This window comes from Heterocephalus glaber, unplaced genomic scaffold, assembly GCF_053883595.1.
Source record: "Heterocephalus glaber isolate CG9 unplaced genomic scaffold, H.glaber_assembly_v1.0 deba00001572, whole genome shotgun sequence".
NCBI classification, from domain to species: domain Eukaryota; kingdom Metazoa; phylum Chordata; class Mammalia; order Rodentia; family Bathyergidae; genus Heterocephalus; species Heterocephalus glaber.
In genome coordinates this window covers 8,078,671-8,103,880 of record NW_028258357.1, presented here as the reverse complement: position 1 = coordinate 8,103,880, position 25,210 = coordinate 8,078,671, and the positions used below count along the sequence as shown (strand labels likewise).

The 25,210-nt window shown below is 38.6% G+C and overlaps 1 long non-coding RNA gene across 2 annotated transcripts; it reads left to right on the top strand.

Moving 5' to 3' along the window:
- The first annotated feature begins 247 nt into the window (after nucleotides 1–247).
- Nucleotides 248–23,659, top strand: LOC101698588 (uncharacterized). Of its 2 annotated transcripts, none has more exons than XR_002394891.2 (3): nucleotides 248–564; nucleotides 22,087–22,336; nucleotides 23,180–23,659. It is a non-coding gene; the product is annotated as an uncharacterized LOC101698588 (long non-coding RNA). The 2 variants fall into 2 exon arrangements; XR_015443671.1 differs by lacking the exon at nucleotides 248–564 and adding an exon at nucleotides 11,838–11,911 and having other exon boundaries at nucleotides 23,180–23,658.
- The last annotated feature ends 1,551 nt before the right edge of the window (nucleotides 23,660–25,210 follow it).

Below are 25,210 nucleotides of genomic sequence, written 5' to 3'. Positions count from 1 at the left end.
AACTGAGTCTCAGAGAGGTTAAGTAATTTTGCTAAGGTAATAAAACCAGTAAGTGACCATATGGTGACTTGCCCTCCTTACCCCTTGGCCCTGGTCTTTTTATATCCAAGGCTTGTGCTCTTTTCACCTCTGTGTGGCCTAAGATCTCTATCTGCTTCAGATTGCTATGGCTAGGAACATCTGCATGTTGTTTGTGATCGAAAAATCGAGGATTTTTCCTGCTGCTCCTGGTCACTTTGGTAAACCCTTTTCCTAAAGCACTACAATGACTTGAATCTATAACTCAGTTCGAATGCTGCCTTCTTGTACAGAGCTGTCCTTTTTTCTCCTTCGTTGACCTATCCATGACATTCAATTTTACATTTCTTGCGTTTATTGATAACTTTTCTCTTTTATTGTGTCCATGTTTGGATAAGCCACTTGAGAATGTCTTATATACAACAAACATCCACGCAGTGTTTCTGTCTTGCTCCTATGTGGATATTTTTATCCAGTGATGTGAGTGCGTTGTTCTCTGCATCTCTTTGAGTGACTGAAGGGACTAGGATGCAAATCTGCAGAAATGTGAGTAATAATTTAAAAGTGTAATGTTTTAATCCTTTCTCTCCCTTTGAGAGTGTTTCTGAAGAGTGAGTAATTTCTGTAGAGTAGGTAGAAGCTTGCCTGGAACCAATGCTTTGGAAAAAGACTGACAGAAATGCTCCTTAGTGTTCAAAAAGACTTTGGATTTAGGCTTTCATGCAACTGTATTAAGGTTAATATTTTTAAATGAACTTGACTTATTTTCAGCAGCTCTAAGGCCGGAGACAAGTACAACTGTATCAAAGTTTAGGCTATCAATGATAACCTCACCAATGTAAACCCCTCAAATATAATTTTTCAAAGGAGTTTTTAGCTATTATTCACTGTTGGATATGTTGCTTTTCTCTTTATGTCTGGAATCTGATTTTCTAGACCTGGCCTACCTTGTGATAAACCTACATTTATATATTCATTTGAGATAAGGCAGACTTATACAGCATGGGTGTGTTTTTACTGAATTAAAGGACTGATTATTGAATATCTTTCCTAATGATTTTAGTAAAAAGATATGGCTTGAATAACAGTGATAATTCTCAGAGCACAGCTTCAATTTTGAGAACAGACTTCATCTGAAAACTACAAAAATAAAAACAAACTCCCCCAGCACAAGCATTCCAACAAAGCAAAATTAACACAAAATTCTCAACTGTTACAAATCTGTGAATCTTAATAACAATTGTGCTATTAGTTTATTTACAGTATGATAATTTAAAACATTTTGTTGTTAATTTGATAAGACTTTCAAATAAAAATTTCATGATTAAAGACATTAAGCAATTAAAAATGCCTTCTACTTTAATGATGGAGCATATTGGTTAGGTTCTAATTGAAGTAAACCAGAGATCCAGGGAGGTTTTTGTTTTGGTTTTTTCACTTTGACACTGTAGATTCAATTCAGGGCCTTCTTTTATATTTTTTATTTTGAGACAAGGTCTTGTTATGTTGCCAAATTGCTCACACTGGCTTTGAACCTACTGTCCTGACTCAGCCTCCCAGATTGGTAGGATTAGAGGTGTGTGTCACCATACTTAACCTCCAGAAGTTGTAAGAGCCTTTCACTAAATAGTCTTTTTAATGTGTGGCAGGTTCCATTTACCATTTACTTCAAACCATTCTGGTTGGAATTCTACACGGAAATGTGCTTTGGTTAGTTGTATATCTGTGAAAGCCCTTGAATTTTTCTTTGGTGATGCTGCTGCTTCAAGTCGACATAGCCTGTGCATTTTAATTCAAAGTTATTTAGGTTAAAGGAAGTAGCTACTCAGGTAAAAGGTGGTCTATATTTAGAAGGCTTATAAATTGCAAAGTGTACAGAATATAAATTATACTTAAATGTTATTTACTGTCATTACAGTTTCAAATTTGCTCAAATGAACTGAATTTACAAAGTGAACTGAAATGCAGCCTCTTTATTTTCCATAGCTCTGGTAGACTCAGTACTCTCTTCCTCCCCCCACAGAAGTATTCCTGTCCTCATGCTGGGAACCTCTGAATGGGTTACCCTACATTCCAGGCAGGCTCAGTCTAATCACATTGATCCTCAGAAGTGGAGGGACTTGAGGCTGGGTTAGAGAAAGAGATGTGGCATTGGAGCATGATCAATGCTGCATTGCTGGCTTCAGGGGTGAAAGAAGGAAGCCGTGGAAGCTACAGAAAGAAAAGAAAAGCTTTCTCCTTTAGGGCCTCCAGACAAGAAACAGCACTGATGATTTTAGCATGGTGAGATCCATGATGGATTTCGGATGTATTGAACTGTAAGATAATGAATCTGTATTATTTTAAGTCACTCTATTTGTAGTAATTGTTTTGGCTATAGCAGAAAACTAATACAATACCTGAAACACACTTTCTCCCAAGCCTTTATACTTATAGCTATCAGAGAAAACAATGCAGACTTAGGGAGTATAATAAGTATTTCAATCCTTTCTGAGTTGGGTTGAGGTTGCTCAGGTACATTTGGCTAGAACATAGCTTTCCCAGTTTTTCTCTCCCTTCCTCTGTTCTTCCAGAGACGGCTCCCAGGCAAAGAGAGCAGAGTGGGATTTATGCTTTCCTGGCAGTGTGGGAAAGTAGATTTATTCATGAGCATCCTTTAGTTGTGGATCTGTGTCCCTTTGTCTTTGCTTGGTGGCCTCTGCTAAATATGTTAGTGTTGTAGCTGATCCTGCCTGACTTTTGAGCATGCCCTGTGATGATTTGGGGAAAAGGAAAATAGGAAGTAGGCGAGACTCCTTCCAGAGAGGAAAAAGAAGTAAACATCTAGTCTGTCCCTTGTTTCTTAATCTAGACCATGCCATTGCGTGCAATCAGGGGGGCTCAGTTCTTAATCAGGCTTGAACTCTGCTGGTCTGGTAGTCACCTAGAACTTCTACAACCTCTGGAGTCCATGTGGAAGCTTTAGTATCTTCTGCATGCTCTGCCTCAACCATGAGAGTCCATAAACTTTTTTTTTTAAGGCTCATCTAACAAACGTTTACTATCAGTTTTGTGGCATTTTGTCTGAAATGCCTCAGGGTTTCTTCCACTAATGCCAGACAATTGGGGAAGAGGTGCTAAAGTTCTTGAATTCCTGTTCTTATTTTCTTAGATTCCTGCCCCTATTTAGTTGTATTGAAAGCATTTCCTACCATCTGGGTATACAGTGTCCACCTAGGATGTATAGAACCAGGCATTTGACGTACTCATTTGACTTTTCTTTATTCTCTTCCTAAACTATCTTGGATAAAAAAAGGCTACATTTTCATCTCTTGTTTAACCCTGGAGGGAATTTTTCCTACACTTTCCTTTCCTTTCCTCAGGACATCACCTTCACTTTTTAATGTTAATTAAAAATTAATAGGGATTAGGCATGCATGGTGGCACCTGCATATAATCCCAGTACTCTGAGAGGTGGAGGAGGATTGCATTTTTGAATCCAGTCTGAGCAATTTGGGGGTCATAGTGAAACCATGTCTCAAAGTAAAACATAAATGGCTGGGGATAAAACTCTGTGTGAAGGCTCTGAGGAATAGTGGGAGGGGTATCCTCTGCTCACTGGAAAAGAAGCTTTATAATCGGAAGTGGCTAATTTTCCTCATGGTGAGATAACAGTAGGACAACAAAACATTCAAATATACTGGCTTTCGGAAAGTGTTGGCATATTGCACCCTGAAAGCTGGCTGATTGTTTTCATAAAAGTTTTCAAAGAATATAGTCATGTCATTTGCACATTGCCTCTGCTTGCTTTTGAGCTGTAATGACAGAAGAGTGCAATAGACATCATGTGCCCTGAAGAATCAAAAAATGGTTACTATCAGGCCCTTTGGTCAGCCCTAGCTTAACCTATTCTTGTAGTGGAACAAATAATAACAAATCTGACAGTTTAAAGCAATAAGTATTTATTACCTAGCAGTTTCTGTGGGTCAGGGATATAGGCTCCTGTACCTGGGAGATTTTGCCTCAAGGTGTCTTGGGAGGTTACAGTCAAACTGCAGACCAGGTCTGCAGTCTTTGCATGGCTTGGCTGGAACAGCCGAAGCTGTTTCCAAGCGCACAGGTGGTGGTGGGCAGATCTCAGCTTCTCATTGGCTGTCACTTGGAACCTCAGTGAGGCAGCTCCATAAGAGAGCCGTTTTCCTTAAACAGGTGGTCTGAGGAAGGGAGAGGGTGTGGACTTTTGTAACTAAAGCTGAGTGTGACATCTTGAAACTTCTGCTGTATTCGGTTTGTTAGAAATGAGCACCAAGTCAAGCCCACCTTCAAGAAGAGGGCATTGTACAAGGAGAAGAGCTCCAAGAGACACAGCGTGAAGGGTGGGTATCACATTTAGTATCCTCGGGCCCCAAACTGTCACTCTTTTATATCATTGTGCTCTACATGATCTCCTATTGCTGTAGCTCTGGAATTTTGTACTATGAGAACCATAGGGAAGCCACATAAGGAAGGTCTAAAGCCATTTTAATAAACAGTCTGATTCTGAAATAGTCATAAAAGTTGCTAGTCTGGGTGGTGCCTGTGGACCAAATCCAGGCTGTGACTGAAAAGTTAAGAAACCCTTGGGGAAGGCATGAGAAATAAATAGCAGGGATTCAGAGACAACAGAGACCAGTGGTTACGACAAGGTTGATGTGGGACAAGGTATGGTTAAGAGACCATTTTATGAACAAAGAAATCTTTTTATTTGTTAATTCAGTCAACATCCAGCAAATAGTTACTGAGCCCCTAGTAAGCCTCAGGAGATACTGAAGGATTTGTGGATATAGCAACAGACTGGGGTACTAGGAAGATGGCCTTGGACAGGAACCACACAGCAGGTGCTTCCTTTGTATGTTGGCCACCAACAAGTGACTTACCAGCATTTGACCCTTTTCAGTATTTGTGAAGATATTGGAAGATTTTTACCAGAGAGAAGATATTTAACAAGATATTTAACAGAAAGATAATAGGCAGAGTAGAAAATGTATCCAGGGAAATAGAGGCAGGTCCAAGAAACTTTGTAATGCACTGACAGTCCTTCCTAGCTCAAGTGGATGTTTTAAAAATGCTTGTTGCTCCAGAGAGTAAATGTTTTTAAAATGCTTGCTGTTCCATACACAGGTAGGCAGTGGCAGGAGCTATAAAAGTTATACATAGACTGTTGAAAGTCTCAACACACTTCTTTGCTTTTGTTCGTTAAAACTTGTTTTATTTAGCTGTTTTTAGCATAGTCATATTTTTCACTAAACTCAAACTATTTATTCAATAATCAGATCTAGAATTGTGCTCTAGAACCCTCTATCAAAAGCCAAACCAGGGGCCGGGGATTTAGCTCAGTGGTTTCGCCACCTGCCCTGCAAGCGCAAGGACCTGAGTTCGATCCCCAGTACCAAAAAAAAAAAAAAAAAAAAAAAGCTAAACCATGTTTATTTATATTGAGATAAATGCAGAGAAGAGAGACTAAAAGAGCAGAGAGGGAGTTTTCTTGGATAATCTAAGAAAAGTCAGAATCAGACAGAAGACTAAATACTGCATGGTTTCTCTTATACGAGAAACTCAATCTGTAAATAATTTAAAGAGTAAAATAAAAGACAAATGATAAGAAACAGAGAAGTAGACTTCGTGGAGATGGAAAGAAGATTGCAGGGGGGGAAGTGGGAGTAAGATGATCAAGATATGAAATGTACCAAGTCGTCAAGATGATTGCAGTTATTATGTATTGCAAACACAGTGGAAAAAAAGAGAAGTCAGGTTGGTTAGGGTAAAATATAAAGGCCCTTTCCTGTGCTGGCTGAGCAGAGGAGCAAGCGAGGTGGCCCTGACTCTGGGACACTAAAAGCTTTTCATCTGCAAAGCTAATTTCCTCTATCTGAGTGACTCAATGTCAGTTTGAGGATCCCATTAGGCCCAAAGAATCCATCACCTGTGCTTGCCTCTGTGGTTTATTGGAGTGAAAAATTTTAATGAATTTCTGGAAGAGACTGGCACTCTGAACTCGGTGAAGTTTTTAAGAATGTTTGTTTGAGTCAGCCACATTTCACAAAGGCAGGGACTTGCTGAAAAATACAGCCTCAGAAATCTATTGCTTTGAATGTACATCTGTGAAAAAATGGCAAGGTAATTTTTAAATTATCTTTTAAAATTAAACAATGGCAAAGCAAAATACGGAAGCATATGGAGCAGCCAACCGCCCTCTGACATTTTCTTGGAGACTATGGTATATGAGGCTAGACGCACAAATGTTTTATACTTATTCAGCAATTAAAGGTAAGAGGTTGTGAAACTCTAAATGAGCCAGAGGGAAAAAAGAGGCAAAAGGCTGAGTTTGAGTGAGTAACGGAAGATAAATCAGATGAGGCTGCATGTTGGGGACACTCACCAGTGTTGCTCAACAGCAGTATCTGACAAACACAGCAAGAGAACAAGGAAACGTTTTGACTGAGTCAGCCACCCCCAACATCTTTCTTCAAAATCCTACTAAGAAATCCCCACCACTGGATGAGTTATTTCCTCTTTCTTCAGTAAGAGTCCGATGGGAAAAAGATGGGCCCTTGGGGTATAATACTGAAGTTAGGAAACGAAGCATGAGAGATAATCCGATAACGAATTAGGTAGGAGAGCCCAGAAGTACACATCTTCCAGTTGGGCGTTTGGGCCAGTGAAGTCCGTTTTGGTACAGTAGATAACTGACTGTCCTCTTGGGATGTCGGGGTTTCTTGTTTGGCGTTGACCTCTTTCCCCTTGATTTTACTCATTAGCTCCTCCTGCCTGGATTCAGAAGCAGTAACACCTGCCTGCACCTCCTCCAGTTCTCACGCCCCTTGGTTTGGAAAAGTTTCTGCTTTCTTCAATGCCCAACTTAGACCACTTTTCCTCTAGGAAAACTGCTAAACTCTCTCAGTCCAGCGGGGCTTTCTCTTTGCTTCATTAGTGAATACTTTTAGGGCTTTATTACATTGGTCACAGTGGCCTTTATATGTATTGCTACATTTTCTGTTGTCTCTATTGTGTTAAAATCTCCTGAGGGCAACAGCTTATGAACATTTTAATATTTTCTAAAATATTTACTCAGTGATCTGAGGCCTACAACAAACCAGTATAATAAGTCAAAATTTATTGATTTGAAGTATAAACTCTTTATACTCTCAGTACGGATTAGTGAGAACTTAGGCAAAAATATCTGAACTCTTCGGGATAGAACTGAACAGCCACTCTTCTGTTTTATTCTGTTTTATAGAATTGTGATGAAATAAACAAAGCTACTTGTTGTTTTTTTAAAAGTTTAGGAAAGTTATTTTATTTATTTATTTGCTTGTTTCTAACTAGTTTGATTTAAAAGGAAAAGCAGAATTGATTCCACCTATAATTGAGTTCCCTGGAGACATAAGAATATGCCATGACTGGGGCTGGGCATTTAGCTCAGTGGTTCTGGTGCCTGCCTGGCAAGTGCAAGGTCCCGTGTTCGATCCCTGGTCCAAAAAAAAAAAAAAAAAAAAAAGAATAAGCCATGACATTGTTGATTTCCTCTTACAGCTGCTGTAGGTTCTAGAATATTCTAATTCCTTCCCTGCTCCTGCTTTGTAGAGAAATCAGCTCTTTAAGCTGAGACTTAAAAAATAAGCAAAATGACCTTCATGAGACCTTATGTTTTCCACTCTTCCTCCTCCCTCCAAGTCTCTCACATGTGTGCTTAGCACTCAGTAGAGGTGCTTTTCTTTCTAACTCATTGCAGTTAAATGGCTTTGATCTCTATCACACATGAGAAACAGTTTTCTAAAAGGTCAGTACTGACTTCCTTTTTGTCACAATCTCTCAGGAGCATTTGCAGTTGATCACCTCCTTGTGACTCCCTGCTGCTGCAGCTTTGACCTTGTTCCTCTCTAGTGGGAGGGAAGAATTAGTTTGTGAAGAACACGTGTCCATGCTGGGAGCTTCCTGTGTACCCTTGTATCTGAGCTTCAGGACAACTCTCTGAGGCAGGGGGCATCCTTGTATACCATCCCTTAACATAGATTAGTTTTGTTCTTTTTCCTTGGTTAGTTATTTTCATACAGGTAGGACTTGTGCAGCTTGGCTGGTTGCAGGTTCCTTGAAAGTGGAATGCACATACTCGACCTCTTCTCTGTCACCCACAGTGCCTGACACAGCAAATATTTTCAAGCTTAATAAATATTTGGTGACTGATTGTACATGAAGGTGCTCAAACCCTGAAAATGAAGACCTTTATGAACATGGAGTGGTTTTGGGTCAAATATCTCTTTCTCAAAGTGCTAGCAGAAAGCTCCTTTCATATACCATCTCAGAGGGGGAAAAAAAACCCCTCATTCATAGGAAAATCATATTTGACTGTAACAGAGAACCATTAACAACTGTCATGTGGAGGCCAGAGCAGGCCTCCTCCTCATGATAGCAGAACCTCTCACCTGGAAGTGACCGAATTTGAGGTCTGTGATTAGATCGGGGTGATTCTATTATCTGCTCTGGGCAGCTTTGCTCAGTGTTCGGGTCAGATGCACTGAATTTGTATTTGTGTCTAACACACAGATATCTTCTCCCTCATAGCCATGTGACATTAAGGCCAGCCCTGGTGAAGTGGAAGCGTGGGGGTTGTGCTGGCCAAGTTAGTCTGGGTCACCCTCTTCATTTCCTCTTACATTCACTTTATCCCTTTTCGGTTCCTCCTTTCCCAGCAGGTGCCAGAAGAGTTATGCTTCCCCATTGTCTTTCTTTGGCATAGAGGAAGTGATGGTAACTAATTTTTTTTGTTTTGTTTTTTACTGTGTGCCTACTATGAAAACTGCACCTGATTGGGCACTTGGGGGGGCATTGCTTTACTTGTAGTCTTTTGGCAACTTCAGAGGCAGCTTTTACTATTTCTGTATCACAGAGATTGAAACTGGGGCTTTGAAAGAATTAGGGAACATGTCCAATTCACACGGCTTATAAATACCAAGGTAGGATTTGAAGCTTGACCTGTGCATCTCCAAAACATCAAGGCCCCTGATACCATACAGGGTGACCTCCTCGGAAGGAAAAGGATGAGACCAAACAGTTTCCCATCAAGGGCTTCCTACCTTATGACAGACAGAGCAGTGATTTTCCAATAAAGCTCCGGCAACTTTGCCGTGGTTGGCAGGCAGCATTTCTCTGTCTTTGTGAGACTGATTTGGGGCAGGATCCTCTTGGGATTTCATTCACCTCAGAGTATCCAAGTTGACCTCTTCCACTAAGCATCCTGAGTCTCTTGAAGCATGTGGCCTAGCATTTAGCACTTAGAGGCTTTGTTTTTTCTTTGATGCCTGTTCTTTGATTAGTCCTGGGAAAATGAATGTAGAGTTCTAAGCCCTTCCTTTTAATCACAGGAAATGCCTCCTTTACAATAAGGAATAAAAGCCTCCCATCAGCACTAAGCTGATTGAACATGGTTATGTGTGTACAGGATATACATGAAGCCTGCTGATGTCAGAGAACTCATCTCTGACTTGCCTGACAGGTGATACAGCCTGTTAGGATTCTAGAACTTTCTCTGGGGCAAGGATCACAGCTGGAACATTGAATGGTTTTTCATTATCCAAGGGAAATTTAAATATATTCTCATCTCCCAGTTCTAAAAGTTCCTGTAAATTAATCCACCTACAATATTTTAAAAATAAAAGAACTGTGGCTGGGTCTCATGTTCAAAGGGCAACTAACATTCAGGATGATAACATGTTTATTCTTACATGTAAATAAATTCAGGTTATTTTTCTATATTTAGCACTTTGTGAAAATAAACACCTGAATCCAGTGCTGATCATCTTTTTTTGGCCTAATTTTCCTGATGAAATCATATGATGTAAATACTGAAATTTAAATTTATGTATGACTTTCATAATTTTATCATAACAAGCCTAATTTTTGAATTAGGGATTTTGTCAATTTTCCTAAGGGCTTCTTTTAGTCCTTTTAATTCAAATATTTCTTTTTTGGGTTTTTTTGCTATGTCTATCACACCGGCATCCTTGCTGATTTCCTACTCACTAATTTACTCATCTTGATCCATTTCTATTAGTTCCTATGGGGGGGAGGAGAGAGAGAGAGAGAGAGAGAGAGAGAGAGGAGATCCAAGAAGCTTTCCAACATCACTTTCATCAACCTTAGGAAATCTTTTGCAATATTTGCCGTTTTGCTTGGTGATATATTTACATTTAAATTGTTTGATCTAATGTCTACAGCAGCCATACCATTAACCAAAGTTGATAGGATGAAATATGTGGAGATACAAGCTAGTGTTGTGAAATGGGAGCGATGATGACTAGCATTAAAACAGATCAATCAGCCCCTTTGAGAATATTCTTATATTGTGATGACTTGACTTCCCTAAGCCACCATGCAGTTGTAGGGTGGGTGGTTCTACTGTTTGGATCTTGAATGTGCCCTGAGGGCCATCGAGTTAAAGGCTGGTTCCTTAGCCTGTGATGTTACTGGGAGGTGGGTCCAAATGGTAGGAAGTTAGGTCAGTGGGAGTGTGCTCTTGACCCAGTGACCTCCCTCCCTCCCTTTCTCCCTTCCTCTTCCTCCTCTTCCTCCCTCTCCTCCTTCTTCTTCCTCTCTCCCCCCTTCCTGGCTGCCATGAGATATACAGGGCTCCTCTATCATATGTTCCTACCATGATGTCCTGTGCCAAAGCCACAAGGCTAAGTGACAATAAACTTAAACCTCTGAAACTGTGAGCTAAAATAAACCTTTCCTTCTAAGTTTATTATCTTAGTTATTATTTTGTCACAGTATTACAAGCCAACTAACACAATGGGTATAATGCACACTCACACAATAAGGACTTCCTGGACTCGAATATTGTTGAATTTCACAGAGCTGAATTTGCCCAGATCTGTTCTCAACCAATAAATATAGCAGATGTTAGGAGTCTACAGGCCTTGGGCAGCACATAGATCAACTAAATCTTCTTCCAAACATTGTGGTGTACATGAGCAGAATTGAAAGCATTCAAGTACCACTCAAATGTAAAATCTCAAATCCAGAAATCTGCTTAACGGTTTGCTATCTCTGTTGCGATGCTTTTCAGCAGATCTGAGCGGTTGTATAATTTTCATTCAAGGCAGTCTAGATGGTAAAACTGAATGAGACTTAGGTTGCAGGCTAATCCTGTTATTGCTATATTGTGTCTTTTGAGGAGACAGAGGATTAATTTAGTTTCGATTGACTGTACTATTATTGTATTTGTTTCTTTAAAACTCATTCATAATTATATTCTATTTGTATGTAACTTAATAAATGAGAATTGTTTTTTTCTTCCTCTAACTTCTAAGTATTTTAGATGTAATAGATTATTGGGAAAGGATGAGCAAGCTTGCTAACCTCTCCTTGTGTAATTAACATATGTATCACCACATATTGAATAGCATTATTTGTGAAGGATAAAGGCATTTCAGAGAGAGAAGAGCACTTGTTTCTTTGTTTTTCTATTTGCTTCTTTAATAAGATGTTAAACAAGAGATCGTTTCCCCTCCAGTACAATGAGATGTGAGGTTTTTTTGGTCAATTCTATGTTTTCTTGATGCTGGATTTCAAGTTCCTTGAGGATCTTACATATTACTACATTTACGTGTGTTATATTTTTCTTTAATCAAGATAGAAATGAAGAAGCTGTCTTAGAAGGGAATGGTAAATGATTGTCATGGAAATGAAAGATATTATAAGGACAGGAAATAAAGCAGGGTCAACTGGTAGAAGTCCGGACAGAGTGCAGGTTCTGGCCCCCTCTTTGTGGTGTGTTATTAAAGAGGCAGAGGCCAAAGTACAATGGCTCTTCTATTAGAAAAACAAATAAACAGAATGGAGCGTGCTTGCTTGTGGACACGAATACTTGGAATCTGTAAGTTGTTCACTGCTTTGGGCTAAGGATAAGGCCATAACGAACCCATATAGGATCTGAAGGTCTACCAATTTTATGCTGTTTCAATCATGCTTCCCAATAGAAAGTGATGTTCTGTAATTAAGTGTTCCTTACCCAGTGATTAATACAAGGTGACAGAATCTCCTCGAAATAGAAATTTCCAATGACCATCTCAGAAATTTCCAGTGACCAATAGAAAAGGACAAGATGGTTTCTAGAAACCATATGTCTGCTAAATGTATCCAAGGACCTGTGAAGACAGAAGTGCTTAGACAGATGAGCAAATTCTTGAAAAGGCACATGTAGGCTTTGGATTAAACCTCATTTCTTCCAAAAGAAGCATGAAGACCATAATGCCTAGCAGCAGCTCACTCTTTTGGAGCTTAGCCATCCTCCTGTTTATTTTCATTTAGTGGAGGAAGGTAATGTTACTGCTTTGGGGTTGGGTTCACTTAGTCCTGAATGTTGCCATTTTCTGCAGAACGTGTGTTAAACTGAGCTCCAGGCCAGCTGAGTGTGGGAGCCTGTCTTGCTTCCTGCCTATCACTGCAATCACTCTAACCAGAAGGACATTTTCAGCCATCTCCTCCACTTTCAGTGGCTCAGGAAACAGAAACTAATTTTGGTTTCAATGAATCCAAACTTGATTATAAAAGGAGATATAAAGCATTAAGTTCCTGCCAAGGCTAAACACATCCATTAACATTCTATTGATTGCTTCCGTTTGGTTTGTTCACCTCTATTTCTCCTCTGTCTCTAACACTCCCTCTCTCTCCATTTTAGGGAATATAACAGACTTTGCTATACTGGGACATAATACATTTTTCACCAATATCAAAAAGCTAACATTAACTTAGAATGTCAGAGAGTTGAAGGTCCTCTCTGCAGAACATAGCCCTTAACTTCCATTTCTCAGCATTTCCGCTTCTCAGAAATAGAGAAGTTTGTGATCTTACTTTGTTTTCTGGTGTCCACTTGTCTTTGTGTGTGTTTCACAAAGCTGAGTCTTTGAAACCCTTCCTATTTCACCATGGAAGAGACGTGGTGTCATTATTAAGAGAAGAAACTTCATTCTTAGTGGGGTGTCAGGAATCTTGCTATTAAACTTGGTAGCAGGTCATCGATTTCAGATACTTTGAATTTTAAAAAATCAGTTGGCCAGTGATGAGGAATAACTTCTTGTTAGAATCACTCTTTTAGTAGTCATAGGTAACTATTGGACCAACTGAAGTTTAGAAAAGATAAATTGACTATCAAGTTTCACTTAAATCCAACCAAATATTAATGGAGGAGTTACAAAAAGAGAGTGCTGGCAGTGAAATGTCCATGAAGATGAGCTTTGGATAGTGACTACAAAAGTCACTGCTGGCTGAGACAGGAAATAGCAAATTCACAGTCAGCCTGATCTACAACACTTTACTTGAATTCAAAACAACTTCTATCAAGTAAGCAATTAAAGTTGATAGCCTATAATAAATTTATGAACTTCATCATGATTGATCTGATAAAGAGGTGAAGTTACAAGAATTCCAAATTAGAGATTGAAAAGGAGCCAGAAAGCATGTGAACTCTAATATTGGAAAAATTGAATTTAATATTCTTTCTACTTTTTCTCTACCTATTAACATTATGAAGTTGATTTGTTCACCCTACCTCCTCCTACCTCCATGAAATTATGTTAGGGTAAATGTTATTGGGGAGCCAAATAGGAGTACACAGTTCATGTCCGGCCATCAGATGTGGTTTGTTTATTTCTGTAGTGTTTTTTAAAAAATGTAGCTTTATTGTCAAACTGCAGCAAAAATTTGGTTTGTGGTCTGTCTTGAAAAATGAAGAGAGTTATGGTCACCATGCCTGTAATTTCTGTGTGGCCTTGTGGGGCTGGAGCTGGGTGTGGTCCTCCCACCCCATTTCCAAGGGCCATGAACTGTAGAATTTGACAGAGGTCTCACCATTCTGTATTTCCTGCTTAACATTGGGAGCGAGTTGCCATCTATGATCAAGGTCAGAATGTTTATCTTACAGTAGAGATAGGCTAAAAGCGCAGTATTTTTAGAGCTTGTATCTTTTCAAATGTAGGGAAATAAATTGAGAAGCGTGTATGTTGTTTCATGAAAAAGAAGGGAGCATATTAATTATAAATACAAACAATGTTTCTAAATATTTAAGTTTTAATCAAAATGTCTCATTAATGCTCCCTGCTTGATTGACCTCATGTTAATGTTCTCACATGACCCTTTAGAAATTTGGGTATAATGTAAAACAATACTTTTACTACTGAAAAATGTTTATTTCACAGACCAATTTATGGTATTAAAATGTCATCAGATGATGCAAGAACTGAACTTTATTATTTCACTTCTTTTCGTCCTCTACATGGGAGTTCCCTGGCTCTTTGGGCGCGTGTTTCCCTCTTTAACTGGATGATCCGCCACTCTTTGATGCAAAAGACTCTGGCTTGTGGGACCTGAGCTCTGGTTTTGGATCTGGTCTGTGTGAACACACCTGTGCACATGTCTGTGTGTGCGTTGGAGGATGTTGGATGGGGAGTAGGTATGGTGGGAAGTAGTTGTAGGTACTGGTCCATTCCTCACCATGGTTCCAGGTCAGAAATGGATTACAGATACACAACACAAACTGGCTACATTTACTTTCTCAAATTCTGTTACTACCATTGCACGCATCTCATTGAGAAGACTGCCTTTTCAGCCTTTTTATGTCCCTTGTTACTCTTTTTAAAAAATGCTTGGTTCACTAAAGATTTGTCAAGCAATATGTAATTGTATATTCATGTTTCAGAGTTTTTTTCTTCACGTGTAGATCAAACTCTAGAGTCTTTTTGGGGTTTTTTTTTGGTGCTGGGGATCGAACTCGGGTCCTTGTGCTTGCGCAGCAGGGGGCGAAAACACTGAGCTAAATCTCCAGCCCTCTTTTTGGTTTTTAATTAAGTAAAAATTTGCAATTTGTATTAACAAGTCTCATAGGAAAAGCCTGGCTTTTAAGGACCTAGGTTTGAGATTTTGGACCAGACTGGTGAGTCTCTCATTCTTTGGAACAATGACCTGTTTGTTATTAATCTAATAGGGGTGAATTTATTATCATACTGGTTTAAATTGTATTTCTTTAATTATTGGTAAGATTTTATGTATTTATTTATGGTTTTTGAGACAGAGCCTTGCTATATAGTCTAGGCTGCCCTGAATTCACAACCATCCTCCTGACTCAGTCTCCCAGGTGCTGAGATTACAAGTATATCCCACCAAGCCTGACTATTAGTGAGATTTTAATATCATTCAACATAGGGAATTCCTCTGTGAATTTGTTGTTCAAGTTTTTCCTGGTTCTTTTGGATTATCCTCTTCTTACTTCAATTCCTTATGTATTATGCATGGTAATATTTTCTATATTTGATAAATATTTTATCCAATTTGCCATTGTGTCCCTTGTCATTCACTTCCTTTCTGTATTTTTCCATTAATCGTGTCAAGCTAAAGAGATGAATTGTGTCCACTAACATTTGTGTTAACTCAATAGTAAAAACAATAAAAGTATTGCTGAATAAATCAGGCTAACTAATAGAAGAGATAATTACTCAACCTTTTTATGCTGACTTCAGTGATTTTTAGCTGGGCTAAATTCTTTTGCATTATTTGTCCCATAAGTTGTATAGTATTGATATGAAGCATTAATTGCTTTTTCATCTCTCATTTCTATTTCACTTTTCCTTCTTCAGCCTCCCTCCTCTCTCACTCTCTCTCTCTCTCTCTCTCTAACCCGGATTCTGTGGCTATTTTTTGGTTTCCCTTCCAACAGTGACAGTGATAAAGAAGTCATTATGGGTAATGTAGCAATCCAAATGTAGAATATATAGGTAACAGATTTGGTACTATAAATTCAGTTCTTATATCCAAAATTATAGATTATGATACCTATCCTTGATTTAAGGGGACTCTCAGAAAAATAAATTGTGTAATGAATATGTAAATTTCCTGACTTTTTCCATGTCTTACTGGGAGTAGGGGTTGCTTGCCTGTGAAGGTGGGGTGAGGAGAAAACCTAATCCGCAGGAGCGCCCACCAGGAGTCACTTACTGTACGAGCATCACTGCGTTCTATCCTTCTGGGGAACTCTTGAGAAATAGTTTGAAAATTCCTAAATTTGTGTGGTGGTCTGTACAATCCCAACACTTGGGAGGCTGAGACAGGAGGATCATGAGTGTGAGGGAACCCTGGACTACATAACAAGATTCTGCCTCAAAAAACCAAAAAGAAGCCAGGGATTTAGCTCAGTGGCACCGTGCCTGCCTTGCAAGTGAAAAGTCTGAGCTCAATCCTTGTTACCTAAAAACAAACAAACAAACAAATGAAAACCAAAAAAGAAAAAAAAATCTAATTTTAACAGTCAGAAAAATTAATGTTTTGACATGTTGAACAATATGTAAAAAGTTATATAAATGGTAAAAGTGAAATATGAATACCAGGCTAATTGGAGCACCCTGGAGCAAAAGTAAGATTGAAAGGGCTGTGTTTTTCCTTTTTCTATTTTGCTTCTTTTGGACATTGTACTCGACATAGGTTTCAGTATTTGTTGACGATGTATGTGTGGTGCTAATAGCACATCTGTGTTCTTTCTGATATAACACCTCATATCTAGAGCAGGGATGATGAAGTTTTCTTCCCCTTAATGTTAAAGATTTTTTTCTTTGCCCTCAAATAAGAGAGACAGTTTGAATTTTATTTTCATAATTTATTGATGAGATTTTTGTTTTTGGTACCAGGGATTGAACTCAAGACCTTGTGCTTGTGAGGCAGGCAGTGGCACTACGGAGGTAAATCCCCAGCCTGCAAACTAAATCTTTAAAGTGAGGTAAATTATAAGCTGCAAAAAAGTTGCAGGTATTCGTTCAACAAACATTCAAATGTTTACTAAATTGTTTTAATTGTAATTTTAATTGTTTGGTTTTTTGAGGCAGGGCCTTACTATGTAGTCTAGGCTGGCCTCAAACTCGTGGTAATCCTCCTGCCTCAGATTTATGGGTGCTGGGATTCCAGGCATGCACCACCATGCCTTGCATGAATGTTTACTAAATTCTTAACACTGTGCTATGTACTAAGGATATTGTGTTGCAGATAATCTCTCATATAAATGTAAAATGGATTTTAATGCAAAGAGAATATCTTAATTATGTTGTAAGATAAAACAGAAAAGTCTTCCTTGTCAGAAATGTTTTCTGGAAATCTACAAGTACCTATTTACCCATTTAGGAAAATTTCCCCACACAGGCACCTCTGATAAAATGTAAATGTGTTGACATACTTAATCCTCCTTAGTATGTTTCCTAAAGAGACTAAGGGAATGTTCCAATAAAGTAACTTCTGATGAAATATAGTATTCAACTTAGCTAAACAACTTATTTTATTTTTTCCTGTCTATCAGTTGGTTAGCTGTTCTTAACTTGTACATCACATTTCATACAAATAACTGCTCCTCCATATACTGAATCTGTGCTTCCCTGGCATTCATTTTGAAAAGAAAAACACAACAATAAAAAGATTTTTAAAAGGCCAAGGAAGATGTATCCTTATGCTTTTGAACAATTTCTTTGATGTTAATGAAAGTATGCATTTAGGCAATTTCATATTCATGTGTATCCTCTGTACTTACGCACTTAAAGAAATATACATATTCTGTGGTAGAGTCTTGGAAATACTTTTTTCATAAAAGAAAAAGAGCTAGAAGGTGAATACATATTCATGGAATCTGAGAGAGGAATAAAAACAAAGTTGTATTTCAGTTCATATTTACCAGAATTAGTAATTTATATGTCCCTTTAGAAATACTTCCTAGTACTTGCTGAAAAGATTTTCTTTCTGATTTATAACAGAAAAACAATGAAAACAGGTAGCTTAGGACAACAAAACAAATGACTTAAGAGGATTAAAAGATTAAAACCAAGCAAAGGAAGGCTGTCAGCTCTACCACTCAAGACTATGCAGAGAAGGGTACATTTCTGCAAAATAGAGCATTTCATGTAAAGAGTATTTCAGAAAATGCTTGGCCTTGACCATTTGGAGCACGTGAGGCAAATAGTTAATGAATGCCTTTATCAGAAATATAATAGCATATTGCATCTTTCTTACTATGAAATTCTAGAGCTCTTTCAGTTAGAAGAATAGAGAATCCTACTGTTACCCTAAATATCAAAGTCCGTAATTTCACTCACATAATAGAAGCCAATTCAATAAGCTCCTATCATAACTCTGCATTGATGGATTTCGCATCCTTATTTTCTGTGCTCCTTTCTGGGGAGAGAGTTCAAGTTTCATCTTTTATCCTGGTGCATCTTCACCACAATTAGCATAAAGGCTAAATAAAGCCTGGGGTTTAAAATAAATGTTTCTTTATAACATTAAGCAGTGAATTTAACAAAAAAGCACTGCCTCCTCTGCACACAGTTTCAGTGACCAGTAGGAATGGAAGCACAGTTGATATGATAGTTTCATCATCAACTGGAAAATGGTCAGGCTACTTGCTGCATAGGAGTGTGGGATACAAAAGAGTCGCAACAGGGAGATTTTGATTATTGCTAATGGTGGAGATCATTAGGCATCGAAAAATGTGCTCAGCCACCTTAGCAACTAGGAAAATTAAAACTGAAATGACAGTGGCACACTGACCAGATTGGCAAAAGTTAGAATGTAAGATCACATGGAGATGAAGCTTAGTATTAATGAAGAAAGCTGAAGATGTATATACCATAAGACCCGACGTCCAGAAATATATACCCTAGAAAAAGGTTTGTATAGGTGCCCCAGACTTATGTGGAATGGAAAAATAAATTGGAATACTATACAGTAATGTAAATGAATGAACACCAGTTACAGGTAGCATCATGGGAAATTATTACAATTTTAAGGTTGAGCAAAAGAATCATGACAGAGGGCCGGGGATTTAGCTCAGGGGTTTTGCCGCCTGCTGCGCAAGCACAAGGACCCAAGTTCGATCCCCAGTACCAAAAAAAAAAAAAAAAAAAAAAAGAATCATGACATGAAAGAATGCCTATATTTTGTTTCTGTTCCTAAGAAATAAAAACAGGTAAAATCAAATTCCATTGCTTAGGAATTCATACATCAGCAGTAGCACTGCAAAGAAAAGCAAGAACTTGATTAACCCAAGTAAGACAGTTATTATTTCTAGAAGATAGAAGCATATTGGAGGGTCCTGGCTATTGGTTACATTCTATTTCTTAGTCTGGATTGGACGATTTGCTTAAATAATTATCAAAAATGTTAACATATTTCTCTGTGCTTTTCTATGTGCATGTTATATGATGCTATAAAAATAACACGTACACACACACACACACACACACACACACTGAACATATTGTCCAGGGCATGTACTGAACTGAGCTTAGCTGTTTGGAAGTCTGTTCAGGGCTGGCAGCTATGAGCAAAATGTGTACTGGCTCCAAGGTGGCCCTGCTTCCTGTAACTTCAGGTTGTTGTCTCACACAATCCTGATTTTATTCATTCGCTCTATGGCTACCCACTTGGTCTTACTGCATTGTGATTTAGGAATAAAACAATCAGGCATTAATATTTTAAATAAGTATTGCCTGGAAATTGCTAAGCAGTGCTCAGGACTCTTACTCTCACCTGCTCTCTCTCTCTCTCTCTCTCCCTCTCTCGCTCTCTGTCTGTCTCTCTCTCTCTCAATGACGTGTGAATTTGTTTCTGTCAGCCTCCTTGTACCTCAAGTGGCACAGGCTGCGTCCCATAGATAGTAAGGAGAAAATATGTTCAAGGATTTTTTTGTCATCTCCAAACACACGAGCAGAGGAATTTCTGAAAGATGTTTTCATCTTTCTAATTAGGTTAGAAATCTCAGGGGAGCAGTCCTATTTGCGATATTTTAATGGAAATGCTTCTGTTTCTGGTTGAAATTCTTGCAAGAACAGATTTCTCTTTTGGCACTTCCTGCTGAATGCCAAGTAGGGGAAAAAAGATTTTTTGTTAGTTTGGAAAACTTAAACTTGGGCTATAAGCAACTCATGCACAAGGGCTATATCTTTTTGATTCTCTTAAGTACATATTGTATGGTGTGGAGCTGCATGGAATGTCAGAAAATAAATGCTTATTAGGGATTTTTGACATATCTTTTTTCCTTCTAGAATTATAGGCAAGTCAGTGATGGAACATGGAACACTGCCCTTTATTCAAAACATTGTTTTTTCCCCATCTGATAGTCCATGAATGTGAATAGTTAAAATGAATCATTCTTTCATTCTAACATTGCCTCTTGTTAGTCAGTCTTGCCTTCTCACTGGTGTGATTTCTCTAAAGGACAAATCTCATTTTCTTTGTGTTTTCTGTGACATTTAAACATAATGCTGAGGTGCTTAATAAATTCTTTACACTTTTGATTCCATCTTTTAAATAGGAGATGTTTAAAAATATATTAAAAATCATGCTTTGAGACTCTAGCTATAGTCAGGGTCACGTAATGTGTGTTGTGGAAAATGACAGATTTTGAAGTCTTTTTTGCAACAGTTCTCATGTTACTGGTAATTGATAGGAATAGTTATTATTAACATGTCTGTATTTGCAGGAAGTACAAACTAAAGTATTTGAGGGGATGAAAAGAAATGGTCGTTAGTAAGAAGAGGGCTTCTGACCAATTTAAACATTCAATGGCAAAGAAATACTGGGAATATTAGGTGTGATGATAGTGGAAAATAATAATATCCCCTAGTGTCTCAGGCCATGAAAACAAGGTAAGTATAATTTAACACACTGAATTCTTTTCCCCATTGCTTAGTGTTATCAATGTCCCATTAGAAATTGTAGGTTCTCTTCAAGGAAACAAAAGCTACTGTTTGTGACAGGTCTTTTAGGGCCTCTCCAAAACCCTAACATTTAGTGTTCAATGTTAAATTTCACTCAAATACTTCAGTAGAATGCAGTGGGAATATGCTGTATAGAATACAGGTGAAAGAGTCTTCATGTGGAGTCCATGCAAAGGAGGCACCCTGATGTTGTATATAAAATGGATCTGTGTATATGTAGATGTTTCTGAACTTTCTGGCCTTTTGTTTGGGATTCATAATCTCCTTGCCAATGACAAGTACCACTGAGCAGTCAACTCTCTACATATATTCTGTGTCCTATAATCAGCTCTGTGAGCCCAACTGGACAATGGGATTTGAGAAAACAGCCTTTTCACAAAGACTCAAATGGGATTGAGCATGAAGACAGTTCTCACTCTGTTTCCATTTAGGAATGTTCAGGGGATCCCTTTCTAGAATTCACACAGCATGCTGGAAACACCAGAGACTATTAATACTGCATATATTCTTACTCTCAAGACTTGGCAAGGGTGTGAGTTGCGACATGCAGTCATTACAGAGATGATACTGCAAGGGCTGGCTAGCGATCAGGCAGATGTCTAGGCTTTAGCAGGTATGAGCTTTACCTCCTCCTTGGAGCTGCAGAATGGTCCAGATTGTGTTTGTTCTTCTATTCTCTGCAGCTAATATTTCCTATACAAAACTTTATTGAGATATAATAGATATACCATAAAATTTACCTTCTAAAATGTACAATTCAATGGAAGGTTTTTGGTGTTTTCACAGAATTGTGTAACCATAACTACTATTAATTTTCAAACCTATTTTTGGGACTCTTTTTATTGTTTTCCTCCAATAGTTCTAGAACAATGCTATGTCCTATTTACTGAAAAATGTATCTGTGCTCTGAAATTACCTCTGAATAAAATTGTCTTAAAACTTGTTTTAAGGTTGGTCTTGTGAACATACATTGATTTCATCACTTCTAGTGCCAGAATTATCTTTCTGTGACTCAACGTTTACAAAGAATGTATTAATCAGTTTTTAAAATGTAGGTAATGTCTCGTAGACCAAAGAAAATACCAGGATAAATGATTTGAATTTGCTTTTTTTGGAAGCCTAAAGCAGAGAGTATTTATAGTTTCATAAGGTTCAACATAATAAAACTTGCATGAATTTTTATGTTCAATCCATTGGCATTGCAAGCTTTGAAAGATATTGTGCTATAGGCTCATTAAAAGTAGAACAACTCATTCCTGCTTGAAACACACAGCTAAAATATTGTATTTGTGATTTTTTTTTACAGGATAAAATCTGCTTTAATAATTTATTCTCACTGGATGTGGTGTACACCTGTAAACCCAGCACTCGGCTGAGGCAGGAGGATTGCTGAGAGTTCAAGCCTAGCCTGAACCACACTCCGAGACCTTATCTAAAGCACAAAAACAAATTCTATTCTCTTTACCAACAACTGATTCAAGAATCAGGGGACCCAATTTAGGACTTCACACAAAGACAAACTAGTTGAAGACTCTAGGAAAGGGCTTCCCAAAAAGGTAAGCTCTAGCCTTTATTGTCCTCTGGGTGCTGATGCAGCTTGAGAATATGGCAGACATTGACTTACGAGGGGAGCCAGCTGCATGAAGATTCCCTAAAAGTCCAATATGCTCTGGCTGGAGTAAACCTTGCTGGAAATCCCATGCATACAGCCATTCTCATGTTTCCCTGCAAAGATGGGGAAGGGTCTAGGTCATGGCCTCTATCATTAATGTGCCTGTGACAAGGTCTGTATTCTGAAAAATGACTAGCCTCTGAGGCATGAGGGGCTTATCTCCTAGGTCTGAGGACAGTGCTAAGCCAAAGTTCCAGAACTCGTATCTAGAATAACAGAACGAGCACTGGACAAAAGCTGAGTATGTGGCTAATCCAACCTGCTCATCCTTCACAACCTACTGAAAGCTCTGGTTCATCTCATTTGAAGACAGAATCAAACTTAGTCTTCCTACAAATCTGTTCACTTTTCTGATTTTCTCAGGGATTACTCTATCCTTGTAGTCCATACTCAATCTTTTGACTTCTTTCAGAAAACATATCTATCAGTTCATCAGTTATCAAGTTTCGATCGCTCCTCCGTTTCTACGTGCCTATACCTACCCTCTACCTATCTTCTCAGTAACCTACCACATAAAGATTAGTGCCAACTGGCTTCACATAATCAGAGCTATTCCTTTAAATCTCCTCCCCAGCACCTACAATCTCTGATTATGCCCTTAGGGCCCTCTTGACTAGTCCTGATGCCAGCCTCTTCTAACTCAATCTCCCACCTCCGTGTGTATGCACAGACCTGCTCTGATCACATTGGATGACTCACTTGTAATGTTCTCCCTACCTTCACACAGGCTATGGGGTTGAGGCCAGGACTGCCCTGGAGCTTCAAGCAGAAAGGCTTAACTACAGAAAAGGAGACAGCCCCGCTGGCAGCAAGGTTCAGCTCAACGTTCAGCCCAATACTGATGATGTAGAGGTGTGTTCTGAATAGGGAAGCTAATAAAGGAATGGACCCAGTAACAACAGGAGCCAACATGCCCTGAATATTGTTTTGTTTTGTTTTTGCTTTTTTTGGTACCGGGGATCTAACTCGGGTCCTTACGCTTGCGCAGCAGGCAGTGAAATCACTGAGGTAAATCCCCGGCCCGTGCCCTGAATATGTCATTTACACTAAGTTTACAAATGATGGACACCCTTAGTAGTAACAATCACCACTTTGGAAGGTGTTATTAATATCCCCATGTTACATGAAGAAACAGAGGATCATAAGGATTGAATAATGTGTTCAGGGTTCCACAGATAATCAGAGATAGACCTGCCCATTCAAATCCCAATCTGCCTGTTCACAGTTATTTACTCAATTGCTATACTATACTATCTCCCCCCAAATGGAAGCCTTGTAGGGAATAATAATGTACATCAAGTCCTCCTCTCTCCAGTATCATGTGAAACAGATCATCTGAAAGGACTGAAGGCCACATGCAGTTGGAAGGGTCTCCCATCACAAATCATCAAATAAGATGCTACATGTTACATTTTTATCCATTTCACACTCAAGACCAAGCTACAAAGTACTCTTTCTGCAACTGCTTCACTGTACATTGCTCATTCAGCCCATCCAAAAACAAATCTGACAAGGACACACGAATTGCACATGGCAAACAGGCCTACTAGGTCTTTTATGCAGTTCAAACATAAAAGGTGACACCACAGTAAGAGAAGTGAAGTTCCAGTTTGGGTGCCTCCATTTCCCACCCCTGTATCCTGATCCAGTGGCTGCAAAAACAAAAGGAATTGAGTAGGCTGCTTGGTCATGGGGAAAGCCACTGTGGTTGGCCCGGCAGATGGCAGGGGAGGGCTTCATTTCTTCACGATCTGAATGCCATCCTTGTCCTCCAACGTATGGTCTTTACCCACTTTCTGAGGATTGTGTTTCACAGAAAGACCCCAGACCAGAGCATATTTAAATTCTTTGATAAGATTTTTGTGAATCTTCATGCAGAAATCCTCCACAGTGGTCCTGGAGTGAGGCAGCACCATGGGAGATGTGTAATCTGGTAATTGGCCTTTGGGTTTGGTGTAGATTCTCACTAGTTTCAGATAGTCCCAGATCTTTTCCAACAAGTTGTCAAAATTCCAGTGGTGATGGGCAGAGATGGGTACACAGTATTTGTGATTATATACAAAGAGTTACAATATTCTAACTCTCAGCCTTTATTCATTTACTATCTGCCATGACAGTTGTTGGGAAGAAAGATATAGTCTCAGTTTGTAGGGACTTTTCCTCTTTTTCTCTAAAATTTTCAGTCTTCCCGAATGGACACCATCTACCGTCCATGTTGGAATGTTTTGACATTGTTCAAAGATACATTTTGTTTTTCATTAAGTATAGTTTTCTGAAGTGTAGTGACTACCAGCCTCAGTCTTGGCTGAATTCCAACGAATCTCAATTCCTAAATATTGGGAGGCGATTACAACATTTAATTCACACACACACACAAACACACACATACACACAACTCTGATGTTCAAATCTAGTCCTTAATATTCATATCACATGTGCAAGCAAAATTATTAATAACATGAGAGACATATGCATTATTTGTACATATTTCCAAGGATCATTCCCAGTGTATTTTTTTCCATGGCAGGTTTTATTTATTTATTTTTCTTTTAAAAAATATTTAAAATTTATTTATTAGTACATGTTTGCAGGACATGCAGTTTACAATCATCTTAGAGCGTGGGTACATTTGTACAATACAGCTTGTTTCATTTTTTAAAAAATATTATTTTATTGGTACAATTTAGGTATTCAATGTAATGACTTTCATCATTGGAAATTTGCACCTGTACGTAATCTATCTTGGTTCTTATTTTTC